This window comes from Pezoporus wallicus, unplaced genomic scaffold (genome assembly GCF_028554395.1).
Source record: "Pezoporus wallicus isolate ANWC-B61680 ecotype Strahan unplaced genomic scaffold, APGP_CSIRO_Pwel_v1 contig_4166, whole genome shotgun sequence".
Lineage (NCBI taxonomy): Eukaryota > Metazoa > Chordata > Aves > Psittaciformes > Psittacidae > Pezoporus > Pezoporus wallicus.
In genome coordinates, this window is record NW_026637685.1 from 297,950 (window position 1) to 319,029 (window position 21,080).

A 21,080-nucleotide genomic window follows, 5' to 3' on the forward strand; every position below is an offset into this window, starting at 1 on the left:
TAGGAAAGAAGGTGTTTCTCATGTGCTGGCTAATTTACTGTTAGTCATTGCCTAAAAATACTGCAGGTCGAGTTACATCAGTCTGTCATATCAGGCACATGGAATATTTACTTTGGTAAATCAAATCTTGCCCTCGTCTGCTGAAACTGGGGTTAAAAAGTAAGGATGGTACCAATAGTGTAGTGATTACCAGACCCATCTATTCATCTCAGATGGGTGTAACTGCAGATGCCTACAGCAGAAATAAAGTGAGGTTCAAACTGTTCTTACTTCAGAAAGAACTTAAGTGACTGCGGGTCTAGCCCATCGGCTTAGATGCGCTGTGATGGATCAGCGGGTCTTCAACAATTTTCTGGAGAGTTCTAGATTGATCATTTACTGTAAAGGTGTTTAAAACCAGAAAGGTCCCTTCTGAAAACATTCATGCAAATTTAGTCATCTATTTTATATCAACATTCCTAGATGTTCATTACTGAAACCCTCCACCCACAACCCTTTCTGGTGACAATGTCCTGTATGAAAATAGCTGCTAAAATTGAGACTAACAGCAAATTGCACAAACAATATTGGCTCCTGTACACTTAGAAGCCTGTGGGCATTTGCCTTTTAGACAGCATATTTGTATTAGAAATATGTGTCTACTGCACAGAACCCAATGCACACTGTATTTAAAATGTTTATTTTACATTTGCTTTCATGGAAATTAATCATAAATTTATTCATTTATATGGACTTATTTAAAAAAACTCAGGACCTTTTCCATTTTCCAACTGTTACTTACGTGTACAGATTTATAACTGTTATAAATAGGAAAGACCAGTCAAGGCATGTCTATCCTGCTACAGATGTAGAATCCCCTTCTGTCAAACAGTGTATTTGCTAATGCTTTGTTTTATCTATTTTTAAGAATTTTCCAAATATTTACACTTTATTTAGCTTGACATACCATGTTTAACTGATATTCTGTAAACTAACAGCTCGCTCTTTGCTCATCTCTCATATCTCTCAATTGCTTCATTTTCAGTTCAAGATAACTGCTTGCTGTTGTTTCCATTTAGAGAACTCAGAAAAATTCCTCTCCTCTATTTTTTGATCTTTCAAATGTTTTGAGAAATAACATGTTTTAGTATAAAATACATAGCTAGTAGCCTTCAACAAGTTGCTGATTTGTCCCTGAAAAACATACTTGTTTCTTCTTGCTATTACAAATTTCTGTACAAATTACTTGTTCCTAACTGCTGTCTGGATATTCCATTTTTCTACTTCTGCTGCTCTTTCTTCCCCTATAAAGTTCCAAATGCCAGCAGGGATTAATAGTTGACTCGCTTCAAAGGAAAAGATAACAGATTTTGGATAAAAGTAAGGGTTCAAAGAATGGAAATATGACTACCCATAAATAAAAAGGAAATCTGAACTCAGTCATCTGACAGCTCCATGGCATCACATGACTAGAGAGAGTCGACTGGTCTGCTGATCTCTGTGGGACATCCTGCATAATCTGCTATAAATTATGGAAAATAATTACTAAGTAGACTGGAAATCACGTCAATTGAGTTATTTCAAGCTCAGCAGATTGTTGAGCAGTAGATCCAGGAATGCTGGAATCATAGGATAATGGGATTATAAACTTTGATTAATTTCAGTGAAACAGCATTGCTGCTCTTTTAGACTGTCCTTTTCAGGGGAGTCCACATGCAAAATACTACCAGGAAATACGAATAAAAGCAGTACCTTTATATGAGCAATTGTTGCCATTAAAGGCTAGTATTCCTAGAATTTCCCATAAGACAGCTGATTAAGTCCAGGTCATGGACTCCATGACTGTTCAAAATAGCTCTTAATATGATCTTAAAATCTGCTTTGTCTTCTTCATTAGTCGTGTGTGAATCTGAAATCATTGGACAGCTTGTCCATAAAACAACAAAGTTAATGCTGCAGAAACTAGCTTTTATGTTTCAGTCTTTGCTTTGAAGTAACAGTTTTACTGCTAACCTTGCTTTTTAGTCTTGTTCTTCTTTGGCCAATTTAGATTTTGAGTCTATTAGCTGCAGCAGCATCCTGTTCAGTATCAATCATAAGGAAAAGGAGTCTGTCATGCACAGCATAGGAAACTATTTAAAGGATAATAGCCTTTTTTGCTTCTGGTTGTCAGAGTGGAAAAGAAATGTTGCCTTTATGGTTACTATTGCATAATTGTTTATTGCATTTTGAAGATTTGCACCTTCCTCTGAGATACAATAAAGACAGACTATCAGGTTTGATGGACCAGTAGTATGATCTGCCATGACAACTCTTTTATGTTCTCATACATGTGACCTGTCAGTATCTATACTGAAATGATAAAAAATTAAGCTATTAGTGAGTGAAGACTAGGGCTTGTGGAATCAGTTGTCAGTATGCAGTGAACCACCATTGTGGAAATGGAGCAATACATGGCAGCAATCTACATAGAACAATTTAACATACTCACTAGAGTTCAGTTACTGATTTTTAGGAACTTAGTTATATGAGAAAGCACTGCTATGTGAAGTAAAGCCAAGGCAGCTCTTTTAGGGAAGCAGATCTTACACTGGGAAACTTTGGGGTTGAAGTAATTCACATATTAGCTGCAGTTATGCAATTGGTAGAAATTTCTCAGTACTTTATAGGAAAAAATTGAGAACCCAGAAGTGATTGTCAGGTCATTAATAGTGCATTTCCTGAGGCAAATGTATATAGATATGTCTGGAAGTTGGTCATGTAGGTGGTGTCTGGTGGGCATGGCTGCTTTTCTCCATTTAAGAACTGTTAAGGGTCTTCGTAATTAGAATGTAATTCCCTAAATGTATGTGTAGATGACTCGCCTATTTGAAAAGCTCAGCTCTATGAGATGTTGAGTGCTGTAAGGTCCTGTCAGCTCTTAGTTTTACAAGGGCTCTAAATGTTAAACAAAACAAAAGGCATCACTATTGTAGTGGATTTTGCTTTTGAAGTGATCCATTTTTTTTATAAACAGAACACAATAAATCCAGCATCAGTTACTGTATCAAATACCACATTCCTTAAAGTCTGGCAGGTCCTGCTAAATATGTGATTAGAGAAGGAATGAAGAAACAACAAAAATAAATGCTTGAAAAACATTGGAAATATAAGGACTGATGAGCAGTGAATCTTATTTAGGGCATTGCTTTGCTATCCACTTTTCAGAGGCTCTAATTTATCACAGGAGGTTTCCATCAGATGCCTCCTGTTTGATGTGACCAGCTGTTACTTCCTTTTGCATTGTAATTGCTTCAGTCAAACAGTTGATGTTATATCCCGTCCTGTTGTCCAGCCATGACTTCAGAGACTTCAGAAATGCAGCATGCAGTTGCCTGTTTTGGAAGGACTGTGTACTGAAAATACTGCTTAAGAAGACAATTTGATTTTAACTTGTTCTGGCAGATATTTGGCTTGATTAAGGGGAAAAAAAAAAAAAAGATAGCTCTGTCACAGAGAATATTATCATATTCCTTACAGGCAAGTACATTAAAAATGATAGTAAATGAGGTAGTTTTACAATATTTCTTTTAAAATGAATGGTTTTACACATTTTAAATGCTCTAGGTTCATAAATAATATGTAGCAGCTGCTATTGAGGAATCTTACCTGATTGCTTTTATTCTCTCTAAATTTTTTACATCATTTAAATAAAGAAACATCTTTTCATGTATTGTTAGAACTTTTTTTATCACTTTACGAAAATACAGTAAAACTGTTCTTGCAGAAGTAAATGTTCAGATCATGTTATTGCCTGGATTTGGCATAATGGGATTAATTATTTTGAGGTGGATACCGACATACCTTGGACTATAGAATAATGGAATTCAGTGCTTAACTCTTTCACAAAAATAATGCATGTCACCTTTGTCAACTCAGTTTGTCCCTTGTCCAGCAAAATAGTTAAACATTTATGCAATGCAACACTAGAATTTATGTTCATGAAGGTACATCAAGGTGTTAATTGCATTGTGCCTCTGTTTTTCTCTTCCTCTTAGTTTTTTTTTAGTTTAGACAGTAAAAGCCCAAAAGACCTTTCAGCACGTATGAACTGTATCTAGCACAACAGAGTTCCTGGTCCCTGCTGATTTCAAGCAAATGCTATTGCATATCCTGCTCACTGCACTCCCGTTGACCCTAATGGAAATGTTTGCATGAATAATTTGAGCTCTTTGTATATACTCAAATAGAAAAATAGTATTGCCTTGGGAAAAAGGACTGGGTCCTCCTTTCCTTGCCGAATACACCTTCTTCATTGTGGTAGGTTTGATCTCTCAGCGTAGCTTTTCATTCTCTGACCTCAGTATCAAAAAGCTGCTTTTGTTGTTGGGTTTTCTTTAACTTGTTCCCAGATGCCTCATGCAACCAATGGCAATAAAAGAAGTGAAATAAAGACACAGAACCAATTCCCTGAGCTGTCCATTGGCATAAATAAGTAGGTATGTAATTTGTCGAAAGACATACAATGGACTGTTTTAAAAGTAAAATCAGCTGCAGCACTAGTGTCTTTTTTGTTTGTTTTTCCTGCCTTGTTATCTCAACAAATACACTGGTTTAGTGCTTTCTTGGATTATGGATGTATGTGCAGTTCAGACCTCTGTAAATCTTAAAGTGTCAATTAGTAAAGAATGAGCGAATATGCTGTTTGAGAATGTACCATGAAGTGGGGCAGATGTGCTATGAAATAGTTTTATAAATATAAAACCAGAGGAAAATCAAGCAGTACAAACCAGCTTAAATCTCAGTTAAAATGAGAGGTGCTCCCAGTTGTCAATGAAATTTTCACAACTCATGTTTACAAATCTGAATTCTGTGAAGGTTTCTATATTTTTCAACTACTTATACTAAAAGCATGTAAGAACGTGCCTGAGTTTGGTGCAGTCAGATTCTGTAACGAGAGCTTACTCCAGTTAGAAGTGCTCTGTAGTAAAAATTGTTCATACACTTACACGTATGCAACATCCTGAGCTTACAGGGATGCTATAAAATCATATTATTGTCATTAGGGTCTTTTAACTGAGTAGCCTTGTTGGCTGTTCAAAGAAAGGTATTCTTTGTCTTGTGAAAGATTCCCCCAAGTCACAATCAATCTAGGAAGTACTGCTGAATTTGCAGGGTACTGTTCCATGGGTGTTACTGGTTCAGTCAGGCCCTTCATTTATGGAGTACTGTGTCCCTACTAGTCACTGTCTGTCTAGTTTTTAACCAAGCAGTGTCTCTTTCAAATACAGAATATTAAGTTTTGCTGACAGTCCAAATTTCTTTTGCTTTCTAGATTTCTGAGGCTGATTTCTGAGGCTAATCCTGACCATTTTCTGAATGTCAAATTTTCCAAAGTGCACTTTTGATTTATAAAAATACGTCAATTAATTAAACCCTGACAACTGTCATGTTTTTTCCTTGACATGCTGGCAGCATTGGCGTGCTGTCCTTGAAAACATACACAGCATGTAAATTTGTATGACAACTCCTCTGAAAAGCAAGGTTCTTTTAATCAACCTATAGTGCATGTGGCTCCTGCTCTGTTTGCAGATTGAAAGATTTGGCTGTGGCTTTGGAGGTGTTCTGGGTCTGCCTGAGGCAGAGTTGATTTTCTCCATAGCAGCCCATATGGTGCTGTGTTTTGGATCTTGAACTAAAGCAGAGTTAGTAATACACCAGTGTCCAGCTATTGCTAAGCAGTGCTTGCACAGTGGCAAGGCTTTTTCTTTTTTTTGCACTGTGCTTCCTCAGTAAACAGGCTGGGGGTGGACAAGAAGTTGGGAGGGGGGACAACCTGGACAGCTGACTCAAAATGACCAGAGGGATATTCCATGACAGGGCTTTGAGGAGGTGGCTATTGCTCAGAGACTGAATGGGCATGGGTGTATTTGAGGGAAGTGGTGAGTGATGGCCTCTGTGACACTTGTTTGGTTTTTTTTCTTCCAAATTCTTTCACTTATTAAACTGAGTTTGTCTGGACCTGGGAGTTTTCTCACTTCTGCCCTTCTTAATCTGTTCGCCAGTGCTGCTGGTGAGGTGAGTGAGCAAGCGGCTGTGTGGTGCAACTGCTGGCTGGGGCAAACCCGCTAAAAAAAGGAATAGTGGAAATGGGGAAGAAAAGAATGGACTGGGGAAGAAAAGGAGGGCCTTCAATGTTAAAATACTTTAGTAGCCATCTGCTGTGTGGGAATATCTGGATAGTCTGCCATGACAAAGCATTAGAAGCTCTTGTCTCTAACCAGTTTTATTTCATTGTTTTGCTAAGAACTAAGGAATAAAATGATGCCCCAAATGGAAAGGATTGAATTCCCCAAAGGGACTTGCAAATGCATGAGAAGAGCTAAAATACCTCGCTTGTAGAAATGGCTTTCAATTTGGTGATATGAAAGGCAAAGTCCTGGTTTAGGTAGATAAAAAGAAGAATATTTGCTGTCAACTGGGAGGTAGCAGAGGTGACTCTAATATTAGTAACAATGCGACAGACCTGACTGTATGATGCAGCCATTAAAAAAAGAATATCTTTGATGGGTTGAATAGGTAGAGATGAGAAGGCATGGATCCATCCTGTAAGACCTAGATACAATACTACCTACTGTTCTCACTACAGGTGCTCCTGTTTGAGAAGGATTAATTAATACTGGAATATAAACCAGAAAAAGCCTACAAAGGCAAATAGGCAAAAAAGATGAAGTCTTTTTATCGTAGGAAAGACGGAATAAGATAACTTGGTTTGTTTACCTTAACAAAGCAAAGGCTTAGAGGAAATGCAGTTGCGGCATACAGATGTATTGGTTGAAAAACACCAGCAAGGGAAAACAACCATTTACCCAAAAGGAAAATTTGGCATAAGAACAAATTTGGTCATAATTACATTTAGGCAGGAAATCAGAAGTTTCTAAATGTCAGATGTTTGAGGTTCTGCAGTGTCCTTCCAGGGAAAATAACAGGAGTAAAAAATCCCTCTCTCCCCAGCTGGCTTTGTGGATGTCCTTTAATCAGCTTGCGAAGGGGATTGTGACATAGCTGTTTGATAGTGGGGGCTGAATTTGTTAATTTAGGAAGTCCATTTTAGAATCTTGTCATACGTATTGATAGTTTCTTCTGACTGCCAGAAGCAAGTAAGCACACTGTATTTGCTTTATGGCAGGTATTTATACTGTCTCACAGAGACCTGTCATGCTGTCAGCATGATCTGTAATGAAACCAGTCATCACTTAGAAGACTCAGAGATGGCATCTGTAATTGTTCTAACTTAATATTCAATTTTCTGCTGTGGTGAAGTGTGCCTTATCTTTAGTACTTAGCATTTGGAAGCTTTTAGTCTAATCAACAGGCTTAAGTAAAGTGTCACTTCTTTTTCAGCTTTTCCATTTTTCTGCCCCACTGGCCATTTTGACTCTAAGAGTCTGAGAGACACAGTGGGAGATGTGAAGCCCATATAACCAAGAAGGCAACTGAAGCTTTTCCATGTAGTGTTCTAGTGAGACTTTTCAATTTATGGTTCTAGCTCAGTCTGTCTTAGAAAGTCCTAGATAAATGTACAATGGCTGAGGAACTTTTTTTTCCCCCTTTTTGTGTAGTAAACTCTTCACTGCGGCATCACTGCTTTGGGAACATTACTAAGCAATATCCTCTTAAATACACAGAGAGGGATTCACCTAGAAATACCTGAAAATCCAGGGTGACTAAACACAAATGCTCTTGACTTAGTCTGTTACCATCTGTTTACTAAATTCAGTTATTTTTACTGAATGCCTTTTAGAGGGCAGCTGAGAGAAAATGTTCTAGAGCTGTCAGTGTATCTGTAGTCAGGTAGCACTTTGAATATCCTTAGAAATTATTCACTTATGTAGAGGATTCAGAGAAAACTTATGAGTGGCAAATTGTGTTGCCTCAGTTCATTCTCCTCTCTGGAAAAAAATAGCAAGACACATTTATAATAGAGCAGTTTTCTATTAAGGTGATTTGACTGAAAGCACAGTCCACTGTCCTCAAGAGGTTTATAAAAAGTGGAGCGTGTATGTGAGGAATACAAAAAGTATTGTCTTTGTAGGTGCTTGCCATGAGAATCAATCATCTTTTTATCTGCCATTTTTGCCAATCCCCTGTGATCAGAGCAAATTCTTTTGCTCTGTATTTAAGTTGAACATTTGGATCTCTCATTCATTGGGGTAACTTGCTCATTAGGTTAAGTTGCTAATGGCAGCTTTTCTTGAGTGGAGGGAGAGAATTTATTTTTTAAAGACGTAGTTTAAATAAGTGATGTACTTTAGATAAGGGCATAAAGAATAATTAACAGACACATAGACCAGAGAGATTATTTAAAATACAAGCTTTATTGTAAAGAAAGAAAATATTATCAGTGGCTGTATTCAGGAAGCACCATGCTGAACAGACAGAAAAATTGACTTATAAATAGGTCTTTGGGAGGTTATAACTCAAGTTACATATATTATTCATGTAGTAATAAAGCCTGGAATCTCCATTTGGAGACAAATATTTCATTGTGCAAGGCACAGTAAAATACAGCAGGGGGTGTCCTCTTTCCCAACCACCTTTCAATCTAATGAGAAGATGCATGCAAGAAAGAAACAATGGGACTGTACCATAACTATGAGAGCATTGAAATCATAGTTTAAGGTTTCTGAAGACACGATGCTAGTTTTGGAATTTTAGTTTCTACACTTTAGCATTTTGTATGTTCTGTTAGTCTTTTATATTATAGGAACTAAACAAAATGTACCTCAAAGGATGGGCAGGTGCAAGAATGGTGGGAATTTTCAGGTAGGTCATCTACAGAATTCCTGTTCCTTTTAGGCAATCAAAGTCCACATCTATTGTCTTTGATTTAATTCAATATTTAGCATTCATTTAGGTGGGTTATCTTCTTTGTTTTTTTAATGTCTTTCTTATGCCTGGGAGCAACTAATACAGTGAGTGCCAGATGTGCAGTGACCCTGCAGAGTCTGATTCACCCACTCATCCTGCTTCCTCAATGATTTGCATAGATGTTCTGCTAAGAACAGCTACTAAAATAATCTGGCAGCCAAATTATTTAATCCTTGTCATTCATTTTGTGGCCTGCTGGATATTAAAAGGGTGGGGGAAAATAAGAATGAAAGGAGGTAAAAGCACTGGTTTTGGTTGCTTGATTTTATTCCTTTCAGCTGCTGTTACAAGTACCTTATTATTTAGCCTCAGGGGTAGGGACTTGTAATTTAGGGCACATGACAATAGCTGATAGATAATCTATGTAAGAATCACAGGGCATCAATGAGAGTACGTTATATCTATACTAACTAGTACAGGAAAAAAATACAAACAAGTGGACCACTATCTTGGCTTTACCTCAGGTATTTAACTGGAAAGGCATGTCAATAACCTAATATTTCACCCACCATCTCTTCCTGTTAGTGGACTTTAACAATAGCTTTGCATCATGATTTGAAAATATAAACACAACTAAAGGACAGAAGCTGTATCCTCCCTTTCATCGACCTGTGGCCATGGTTCAGGTGAATTACTTAATTATTTACATTTGAGTAAGCAAGACTGCAATCCCTCTGCTCTCTGTTAGTAGTAGTAGAGGCTGGGGAAGGGTGAATGCAGTTTACAGTACAGCATAGCATTAATGCACTCCTTCTGTTGAATGGTTTAGTATGCCAGGATTATTGGGCAGGAAAATGAACTCTTCTCTTGATTGCTGCACTTCCTTGTTTCTCTGGGGCACTTATTACACAATAAAATGCAAACCCTAATCCAAGAGATAGAGAGGTATAAATAAATCCATGGAGAAAAGTTTTGCTGCTGTTGTCTGCAAACAGCGCTATTATCCATAAATGGAGCAAGCGAATGGATAATATGTAGACAAAATACTTTGTGGTTATTCACTTTTAGTACCATGTATGTCTATCTATTGCAAATGTTTGACATGATAATTGCAAGGAATTACTGTGAGTAAATCATCAATTGCTAGATATGAATGTGACTGGGGTAGGGATCAATGTTAAATACTGACCATTTGTCTACCAAGTGTTTGATGGCAGTATAAGACCATGGCAAGAAAAAGGTGTGGCTTTTTTTTTTTCTTAAGATACAAAGAGAGTTGATAAAAGGGCATGATATTAATGACTCAAGTGATAGTTGAGTTCCTGTAGTTCCTCTGTAAGTGCCCATTTAAAGAGCTCTTGCTTCAGTTTGTATGATACATAGCTGGCAGTTAACCAACTTTTGCAGGTAAGAGGTTATTTTGTGCTTTTCACATTTTTTTTCGTAGGCAGAGGCATAGCCACATGGCTCCAAGAAGTTTATTTTGCTATGCTGATGGCTCACACGATGCTGCAAATTATTCTGTTTACCAAAGCATCTCTGGCCTTAGCATCTATGGGCCACTGTCACTGACTGGCTGCCTGAAATATACTGGGGTGGTAAAATCAGACTTTCTTTTGTTGTTTCTAATTTGGCTCATGTGTACTCACAAATGTCCTGTGACATTTATACTTACTCACCAAAAAAAAAAAAAAAAAAAATTTGTTCTCAGCTATATCAGAAATGCTGGTTTAAGTATGTTTGGCATAAAGTTGCCTGCCTATAGTCTTTTGAAACTACTTCCAGGGTTTTTCCTGTAACAAGGAAAGAACACAGCAAGCAACCTCAAAGTGCTTTAAGTGTAGCAAGACCATCTGTTGACTTCAGAAATGAGTTTAGTAACAGTAATGTCTTTTCTGCTATATGTCCTGGAACCAGAGGATGCTTAAGTTGCTTTTACTTTTTCTTTCTATTTTTTTTTTATTTCAAGTGAACAATAATATCTGTATTTCAGATTTGAGCACACTTCAAAGGGTACTTCTAACAGTCATTTTAGCTGTGTATAAAAGGGACATGAGTGATTGGAAAGGGGGGTGTAGAGAGGGAAAGAGCAAGATTACAGTGTCACTATTCTGGTTTGTAAAAACCTCCAGTCACTGAGTATTTCTTGTCTGCCTCTCTCATGGTAAATGTCACTGTGCAGACATTGAGCAGACAGAATGCCTCCTAGTTTATTTTGAGTTAATGAGCTGGTGGAAGTCTAAACTGTGCAACATGATAAAACTATTTTTCTTTGCAGAAGCATCAACTGTGCACAACATAGTCATACCTTAGAAGAAGAGAAATGAACTCAAGTTGTGGGAAGCTGCTATACAGAGTTGCTAGGAACAAGAAGGGCAAGGAAAACAAGTACAACCCCTGTTTGCAAAGTGAGTTTTGGCAGACCTTCTGTGTCTCAATGACTGTAGCTCCATGCAACACCATACATTTGAACAGGAAATCGTAAAGAGTAGGCATACATTTTGTTGGCCCAGAACACTGTTAATAAGAGACTTGGAAAAAAACTCCTATATACGTCCCATCATCCTGAAGGCAATGAAATGTCAATGAGGATAGTGCAGTGGAAACCGTGGCTTGAGAAGAGAAAGAATCTTTCATTCAAAGCCTGTAAGATCTCTTCGCTATTAAAATTCAGCATGCTTTCATAATACAGACTGAAGGAGGAATCAAATAGTTCTATGACTTCAGAACTTTTACAAGTCTCTTTAAAGCTTTCCATTATTATTCGCTCTTCAAAGACAGTCTGTGGTATTACAGAATATCAAAGAAGCAGTCTGAAAATGCAGGCTTTGAGAACCAATTACTAGAAACTGATAGCACAAAATGCATTTTTCAGCTTATCAAGACTTTGTTATGAGGATTGATTCAGAGAGGTGCAGCATGCCTTCATGACATTCAGTGGTGATAAATCATCTGTCAGAAGTTCTCGGGGAAGATACATATAACTAAAATTAGTACACACATCCTAGTACAGTCCATGCCTATGGGTGAAGTTGCCAGCAAACAGTGTGCTTACATGGATACATCTTTAGAATAAATCGGGGTAAGTAATATTTAGATGCATACCCTGGAGTTCCAAGTTGCCCCTGGATACTAATTTCTGAATAATATCTTGTACTTTACCCAGCACAAGAACTCTCTAAGAGGGCTGTATGATATCTTCCAATTTCTCCCCTTTCTGGGGAGAAAGCTCTGCTTGAGACATTAATGTGGCATATAATTTTACTTTCAGCTTTTAGTAATTTCATTTAGTGTATGTGCTTTACTGCAGTGTTCTAAGGTTTCCATTGAAAATGTATTTATTCCCTTTTCCCCCACTCCCTGCTTCATTGCCCATTGCTATAGATATGTGTCTGGGAAGCAGGGATTGGTGAGTATTGTGGGAGTCGTTCATGTCATGGGTGGATTTATTTAAAGGAAAGCTTGGCTTGCCATCTTCTTTAAAGATGCCTGGACTCTGAAATCCTCTGCAGTATTCATAGCTAGATCCTTCTGACTAACTATGGTATATTCTAGCTCTCATGTTTGTCACCCTGGCTTCTGAAATCTGTATTATAGTCAGCCAAGTGTACTATCTTTAAAGAAAAGTTTTTAATAGAAGAAGGAGTAAGGTAAGAGTATGTATGCATGTACATGTATGTGTCTTGGGAGATACGGATCTAAGGAATTGAGTGATATCTAGTCCCCTATCATGAAAAGCAAGCTCTGCATGACTCAGGAGCTACCTTCTAGCATATTCCTAGTTTGAATGGCAGCTTCACATTACAGTTCCTTTATAAAAACAAACACTGGCATAAGATTCTATTTTATTATTTTATTTTTTTTTTTTAGTGGTGACACATTAACAACAATCCTTGTAGCAGCTTCATCCGGGCTATGTATGAGTCTGTTGCAGGAGTTGGTATATGCAGTTTACTGTAATGACTGACAAACAGATTAACTGAAGCAGGAAAAAACAGGTTGGGAAGAAAACATATGTGGCTTATACTTCTATGTCTACAAGCCATTAACCTCTGCTGTTCTGGTGAATGCAGTGGGGCGGGGAAAGAAGGAACAAGATGAGATTGTCTCCAGCATGTATTGGTAGCAAAGCAAGGTGCTGGGCTGTTGGATATAAGCTCCCTGAGAAGTTTCATCCCTACGATCAGAGCTGAGGCCCTTGGAATGCTTCTAGGTGAGTGTGGCTCAGCTTGTGGCCTGTGCAATGCTTTCATCTAGTTTACTGCTGTTTCCTTGGAGGAGAGAGGGAGCAGCTGTTCAACGCATGAAGGTAGCCCACATGGCTGAATCCGCTCTCCAGTGCCTGCCACAGGGAGACTTTTTGCTAAAGGTAGGCAAAGCTGTGGCAGGAACAGGAAGGGTGCATTTGGCAATGGCTGCTAGGGGGTCTGGGAAGGTAGTGTATTGGAGGTAGGAGTGAGTTTGGTGGAGCTCAGAGACTGAGACCGTAGGAAGAAGAGAGTCTTCCTCCCCGAAACCATAACCTGGCCACAACAGAGCTGAAGGCTGGTATGCACTCCGCAGTATTCTGCCAAATGTGCCTGAGAAGACAGTGTCATTTTCCCCCTCTTCTTACTTCACATGGGTCTGTCAGACCAACAATCCTCACAAGTAAAAAGAAGCTCCGGGAGGTAAGTCTTGACTTCATGTGACCGCTGGTTAAGTAAAGGCAATAGTTGCTGCTTCTCTGTGCACAATCAATATGAAATCAGTGGGAATCAAGGATTTGATTTTCCATGCTTATTACTTTACTATAATGTGGCCAGGCTAGAAAACTTGGCTGCCATAATGGTTTCTAGCAGGAGGAGCCCGTATCACTTAAAGACTTCTGTCCCTTGGTTTCCGAGTCACTTTTGTTCTGCTTTGCTCCTCTTGTACTTGCTAAATGCTGGACTGTAACTGAAATAGAAAGCTATTGCACTGAGATAGGAATTTGAGTGATTCACTGTGTATTTACTAAGAAGTTCTTGTAGAAGTTGTGCACATCCTGAAGCTATGCACTGAGGTAGATAATAACAGCTGTTGTTAATTAAAAATATGAATCCAAGACACAAATGAAAATTACCATTTACAGTCTTGATTGGGAAACTAAAAATGCTGAAAAGGAGGAGATATTCATTGTGTTCTACTTAACAACAGGATGAAATTATGATTCTTTTTTCTTTTTAATGCAAGACTTGGCTATTTGACACATTTTTGTTTGTTTGTTTTCTTAATATTCCCCAGATATTTCTAAAGCTTTGAACAAAGGGTTTGATTACAGGTAAGGTTCGATAATAGCCCTGCACGTTATGAACAGCAACACTGGGCAATAGTTAAGCAAAACCTACAAATTTTTCCATCTATTTTAGGCTTACACAGTCTTATTTACATGGTCAGTTCTAATCCTTCACTGTGTATGCAGATGTACACGGGTTGTATGATGTTCTATCTATCAGCTAGCTCAAACCACTTGTAGCAACTTCAGTCTTTTTCAAAATGTGTTATAAGGGATTGGAAAGGCCTGAAATTTAAACTGAGAAAGGAAGGAATTAAAATTATCTGTTGTTTCTCCCCTATTTTTCCACCTCTCTTATATCTGCCTCTTTCTAAGGATTTATATTCAGATTGAAACTACAAGTGGTCCTGAGATCACTCTGCTTTAGAAATACTGTGGTAACTCACAAAAGAATGAGATAAAGTGCTTGCATTCAATAGTGATATAAATTGGTGATACATTGTGATAATAAAGGGATGTAAAATTGCATGTGTTAAAATACAGGAAAAGTTTCTTAGATCTAGTAAAAGCCATTGCCCTTGCACAGCACCCACTTCCCTCTTTGAAAAACAGTACAGCTAAGTCCTTTGCTTTGTAATTATTTTTTATATAAACTGAAATTGTTATAGTTGTTTATTTCATTAACAGCATGTTTTATTCTGGTGCATGATTCATATCACTATCAAAGCAGACAACTATTAACTTTGTGATTATTCCCTGCTTTATTAAATAATTCAGAATCATTTTATTAACTCTATAAATTAAACAGTAATAGTGCCTTCTGCAAATAGCAAAATCTCTTTAAACTGCCTTTTGGACTATTTCCTAAAAGTTTATCAGTGCTTGTAATTCTCTAACAAAAAATGGTCTTTTAACCAGCTGCCACATACTGAAAGCTTCTTCTAGTGTTTCCCAAGATTGTTTATATACCAATGACTAGAAAGAAATCAATCTTTTTGTGTCTATGTCAAAAACCTATTTTAGGTCATGTAGGCTATAGATATATGTTACATAATAAAGATATACATGACTGTGTCACATTGTTCTAGGATCCAAAGATAGTCATCTCTCATTCCCAAAGGGAAAATTTTATCTGATGATTTAAATAGAAGTAATGTATCTTCTTTTAAGATCTTGGTCGCCAAGGCATTAAGAGTAAGCAGTTGTTCCCTGTAACTTTTATATGGCCAACAGACTTAAATCTTACAGAGTAAGACTTAAATCTTACTGAATAATTTCACAGTGTCCATTTTCCTATGCATTAACAATGCATGTAACACATATTTAAAGATTGCTATTTGTCTCTTCAGCTGTTGCGGCAATATATGGCAAGATTTTTCATTCCACAAAACCAAAACAAAGTTTACTGGAACACTGGCAGTGAAACCCAAGTTTTCCAAGATCAGTAGCTCTAAAACAGACCTGCCACCTAAACTTCTTCAGGCCTGGCAACACTGAGAATCCAAGCAGGCGGTTTTTCCAGAGATCTCAGGATTTGCATTAGAAAGTTCAAGAGCCCAGTTCTAAGCAGCCAATAGCATAATGCTGCTGGGAGCAGATAGCTTATTTCATATATGAAATGCAGTTTATATTATTTCTGAAACAAAATTACTGTCAAATGTCCATCCTTGGAGATTCTTGGATTGAGTTCCAGTGGACTGAAATCTTGTTGCAGGAACCAAACTCATCCTAAAACTTTGTGCATAACAGAAACTTTCCTTTTCAGCCTCCTGTTTCTGCTTTGGAAGAAAATACAGCTGTGTTGATTAAGTCTAAAATCTGTCACTAAATCAGTTTCATCATCTAAGCCAGACATACATTTATTTTCTCAGAGATTTTATTAAATGCTTGATGATTTTTTTTTTTCAGTATCTTACAATGCTTACATATAAACAATCCATTTCATTTAGTACCAGAGGGCTAAATGACATCATGAAAGTTGTCACTTTATGATCCCTTTGTTTTAAAATCTGTAGCTTTCTTTCATGAACAATTAGAGAATCATAGAATAGTTAGGGTTGGAAAGGACCTTAAGATCATCTACTTCCAACCCCCCTGCCATGGGCAGGGACACCTCACACTAAACCATGTCACCCAAGGCTCTGTCCAACCTGGCCTTGAACACCACCAGGGATGGAGCATTCACAGCTTCCCTGGGCAACCCATTTCAGTGCCTCACCACCCCTACAGTAAAGAACTTCCTCCTTGTATCCAATCTTAACTTCCCCTGTTTAAGTTTTAACCCATTACCCCTTGTCCTATCACTACAGTCCCTAATGAAGAGTCCCTCCCCAGCATCCTTATAGGCCCCCTTCAGATACTGGAAGCCTGCTATGAGGTCTCCATGCAGCCTTATCCAGGCTGAGCAGCCCCAACTTTCTCAGCCTGTCTTCATACAGGAGGTGCTCCAGTCCCCTGATCATCCTCGTGGCCCTCCTGTGGACTTGTTCCAAAAGTTCCATGTCCTTTTTTTTGTTGAGGACACCAGAACTGCACACAAATGCTCCAAGTGAGGTCACGAGAGCCGAGTAGAGGGGCAGGATCACCTCCTTCAGCCTGCTGGTCACGCTCCTTTTGATGCAGCCCAGGATACAGTTGGCTTTCTGCGAGCACACGCTGAAGTCGGCTCATGTTCAGTTTCTCATTGACCAACACCCCCAAGTCCTTCCCTGCAGGACTGCTCTGAATCTCCCCTCCCCTCCCAGCCTGTAGCTGTGCCTGGGATTGCTCTGACCCAGGTGTAGGACCTTGCACTTGGCATGGTTAAACTTCATGAGGTTGGCATCAGCCCACCTCAGAGGAGTGTCAAGGTCCCTCTGGATGGCATTCCTTCCCTCCAGCGTATCAACCAAACCACACAGCTTGGTGTCATCAGCAAACTTGCTGAGGGCGCACTCAATCCCACTGTCCATGTCAGCGACGAAGATGTTGAACAAGACCGGTCCCAACACCGATCCCTGAGGGACACCACTCGTTACTGGTCTCCAGCCAGACACTGAGCCATTGACCACAGCTCTTTGTGTGTGGCCATCCAGCCAGTTCTTTATCCACCGAGTGGTCCATCCATCAAATTGATGTCTCTCCAATTTAGAGACAAGGGTGTCATGTGGGACAGTGTTGAATGCTTTGCACAAGTCCAGGTAGATGACATCAACTGCTCTACCCCTGTCCATCAGTTCTGTAGCCCCATCATAGAAGGCCACCAAATTGGTCAGGCAGGATTTCCCCTTAGTGAAGCCATGCTGGCTGTCACCAAGCACCTTGTTGTTTTTCATGTGCCTTAGCATGCCTTCCAGGAGAATCTGCTCCAAGATTTTGCCAGGCACAGAGGTGAGACTGACTGCTCTGTAATTCCCTGGGTCATCCATTTTCCCCTTCTTGAACATGGGGGTTATATTTCCCTTTTTCCAGTCATTGGGAACTTCACCTGACTGCCATGATTTCTCAAATATGATGGCCAGCGGCTTCGCAACTTCATTCACCAGCTCCTTCAGGACCCGCGGATGGATTTCATCAAGTCCCATGGACTTGTGCATGTTCAGGTTCTTAAGATGATCTGAAACCAGATCCTCTCCTACAGTGGGCCCATGGTCTTCATTCTTACAGTCCCTGCATCTGCATTCCAAGACTTGGGTGGTGTGGTCAGAGCATTTGCCAGTGAAGACTGAGGCAAAGAAGTCATTAAGAACCTCATCCTTCTCCAAATCCTGTGTAGCCAGTTCTCCTGATAGCTTCCGGAGAGGGCCCATGTTGTCCCTAGTCTGTCTTTTATTTGCAATGTACCTATAGAATCCCTTCCTGTTACCTTTCACATCCCTAGCCAAGTTTAAATCTAACTGGGCCTTAGCTTTCCTAACCTGGTCCCTAGCTTCCCAGACAACATCCCTGTATTCTTCCCAGGCTGCCTGTCCTTGCTTCCAACTTTTATAAGCCTCGTTTTTCCTTCGAATTGACCTCAGCATCTGCTTATCCATCCAAGGAGGTCTCCTGGCCCTCCTGCTGCACTTTCTTCTAGTTGGGATGCAACACTCCTGAGCTTGTAGTGGGTGATCCTTGAATATCAACCAACAGTCTTGGGCCCTCATGCCCTCTAGGGCTGTATCCCATGGAACCTTGCTAAGCAGGTTCCTGAAGAGGCCAGAGTCTGTGCTTTTGAAGTCTAGGGCACTGAGCTTGCTGCACGCACTTCTCACTGTCCTGAGGATCTCAAATTCAACCATCTCATGATCACTGCAACCAAGGCTGCCCTGGAGCATCACATTTCCAATGAGCCCTTCCCTGTTGGTGAGCACAAGGTCAAGCACGGCACCTCTCCTTGTCGGCTCCTCTATTACTTGCAGAAGGAAGTTGTCTTCTACACAATCAAGGAACCTCCTGGATTGCTTGTGCCAGGCCATACCGTCGCTCCAACAGATGTCAGGGTGGTTGAAGTCCCCCATAAGAACAAGGGTCTGCGAGCATGAGGCTTTTCCTATCTGTCTATAGAGTGCTTCATCTGCAGGTTCTCCTTGATCAGGCGGTCTGTAACAGATCCCCACAGTAATGTCTCCCATAGCTATATTCCCTTTAACCCTGACCCACAAACTCTCTGTGGACTGCTCACCTGTTCCCAGACAGTTCCATACTCTCCAGCCTATCCCTAACATAAATAGCAACTGCCCCTCCCCACCTGCCAGGCCTGTCTTTTCTAAAGAGCCTGTAACCTTCCATTCCAACACTCCAGTCATAGGAGCCATCCCACCATGTTTCTGTGATACCAATGATATCATATCGCCGTAGACGTGCACACATCTCTAATTCCTCTTGTTTGCTCCCCATGCTACAGGCCCTTGTATAGAGGCATCTGAGCCGAGCTCCAAATGAAGCCGGCTCATTGGCTGGAGCGGCTGGGATATCTCTACATTGCTCCAAGCATTTATTATAGGTGCTGGCAACTGACTGGGAGTGTTGGAATGGAATGATGCCCCCCTCCCCCAACACATCTAGTTTAAAGCATCCTTGACCAGCCTCGCAAGCGTCCTACCAAAACCACTCTTCCCCTTTGTTGTCAGACTAGCTCCACCAGCCTCCAGTAGGCCTGGCCTACTAAATTGGGTCCCATGTTCTAAATAACCAAACCCCTGACTATGGCACCACTGTTCTAACCCTTTATTAACCTGGCCAATCCTAGCCTTTTTAAGGTACTCCCCTGTATCCTGGAGAATTGATGAAATTATGTCTTTCTTTTCTACCCTCCTCCTTGACAATATGCAGTGTATACTCACCCTGGATCCAAACTGTCAGCCTGTTTGTTCCTAACTCATACGTCGTCAGTTATTCTATTGAAAGTGTGTAACCTAAAACTGAATACAGGTTCTGCAGTAGCCCTGAAGGTCTGGCAAAGACTGCTGGTAACAAGGCAGGGTCTTTGCCTTAAAGCTGTCTGTTCACAGGCTTCTGTGAAGGTACAACACTGCAAGGTGGAATTGTATCTGCTTAATATACATGGCTGCAACGAGTGCTATGGCACATAGTTCAAAAGTGCAGCAAGAGATTTAGTCTGCCAGTTTTCCTCAGCTCTCAGTCAGACTTTCCATACAATCTGTGGTGAGAAACAGTCCTGACACCCAAACTAAGCCAGCCAGCCATGGTGCTTGAATTAGGTACTCCACCAATCTTTTAGCTGAGCTCCCAACTTACGGTGACAAATATACTTCCCAGAGATTTTATTTGTGTTTTGAAGATTCTGTCTCTTCATGCATATGAATGGCAAAGGCACAACCTGCTGAACTCAGTAGAAAGGTCTGCAATTCAGCTTATTTGTGAAGTCTTCTAAAATCTAGTTTTAAAGCATTTTTTTTTTGCATGTATAATATAGAGATAAGAACTAAGAAATACTCTGCGAATTGTTGTTTACTTTTAATGTTCTGGGATCAGTCCTGAAACCCTCATGGAGGCATACTTGTAGCAGTTTTTGTTCATAGGTGGAAATTTAAATTCACCAAAGGTCAAATGGTCCTACAGTATCAATTTAATTCATTTTCTTCCGATGCCGTCTTTCCCACTGTTCTGCTTGGTGCAGCTGCTGCTAGCTCACATAACTTTTCATGGTACTTTGAAGTGACTTAGGAAAGAGCAGGAAAAAGAAAATTGAAATGTATATTAAAATTTAAAAGCCCATGAAATTTTTCAAGTACAAATCATATCATTAATAGGTGTATTTTAATTTCTGTAGAAAATGATGATCTCTAATAATGGCAATAAATAGTGTGGGTTTTGTAACACCATGAGACCTCTTAAAAATACAGCCACAGAGCAGGAATCACAAAATCATTCATTCATCAAATCCATTATGAACAAGCTGCTGAATCACAGTTAACCCAAAATTAGAGTGGATGATTTTCTTTAATAATTTTGACAGATGAATCCAGAAATGGAAGCCTTACATCAGTTCTTTTCTAATTGGTATAAGCCTGTAAAAAATCCTAATCATATTCAGACCAGTGGAGATTTTACTGTTGAATTCAGCAAGGTTGTGGATTTACCCCTGATTCTTGCTCTTACAAAGGGAGTGTCAGTACTGGTGAGTCCAGGTGCTGGAACTGCCTAGACAGTGGTGACTGTAGAGAAATCCTGGAAACTGAGTAGTTGGATAAGCACTCAACAAGGAAGAAAGACAGGCACAGAAACTAGCAAGTATTAGGTTGAGTAGGTAACATGCCTGAGATGGGATGGAGAAACAAATATATTTTCATAAGAACTGAGTCTCTTCCATTATAGGTAGGAAAATAGGAAGAACAGGTTTGTGGAAAAGAAGAACAAACAGTAATTCACAGGGGAGAAGTAAAAGCATGGAGAGAGAAATAGAGGATGGGACAGTAAATTCATGGTAGGTGTGGGTGGGGTGAATGGAGAGAAGAAAAGGAGCTCCAGTGTCCCATAGAGAGTGGTTAAATGTTCTGCAGGGAACAGAACT

General features: G+C 39.6%; 1 protein-coding gene and 1 long non-coding RNA gene across 3 annotated transcripts in view; both read left to right on the forward strand.

Moving 5' to 3' along the window:
• The first annotated feature begins 5,853 nt into the window (after window positions 1-5,853).
• Window positions 5,854-11,366, forward strand: LOC130598103 (uncharacterized). The gene is made up of 3 exons (XR_008971943.1): window positions 5,854-5,900; window positions 8,711-8,784; window positions 11,108-11,366. It is a non-coding gene; the product is annotated as an uncharacterized LOC130598103 (long non-coding RNA).
• A 108-nt stretch (window positions 11,367-11,474) lies between these two features.
• The window catches only part of NCKAP5 (NCK associated protein 5), a 505,074-nt gene continuing 495,468 nt past the window's right edge, over window positions 11,475-21,080 (forward strand). For both annotated transcript variants that reach the window (XM_057407188.1, XM_057407190.1), the window contains exon 1: window positions 11,475-11,911. The gene's annotated coding sequence lies outside the window, so the exon portion shown is untranslated. The remainder of the gene's footprint in view (window positions 11,912-21,080) is intronic.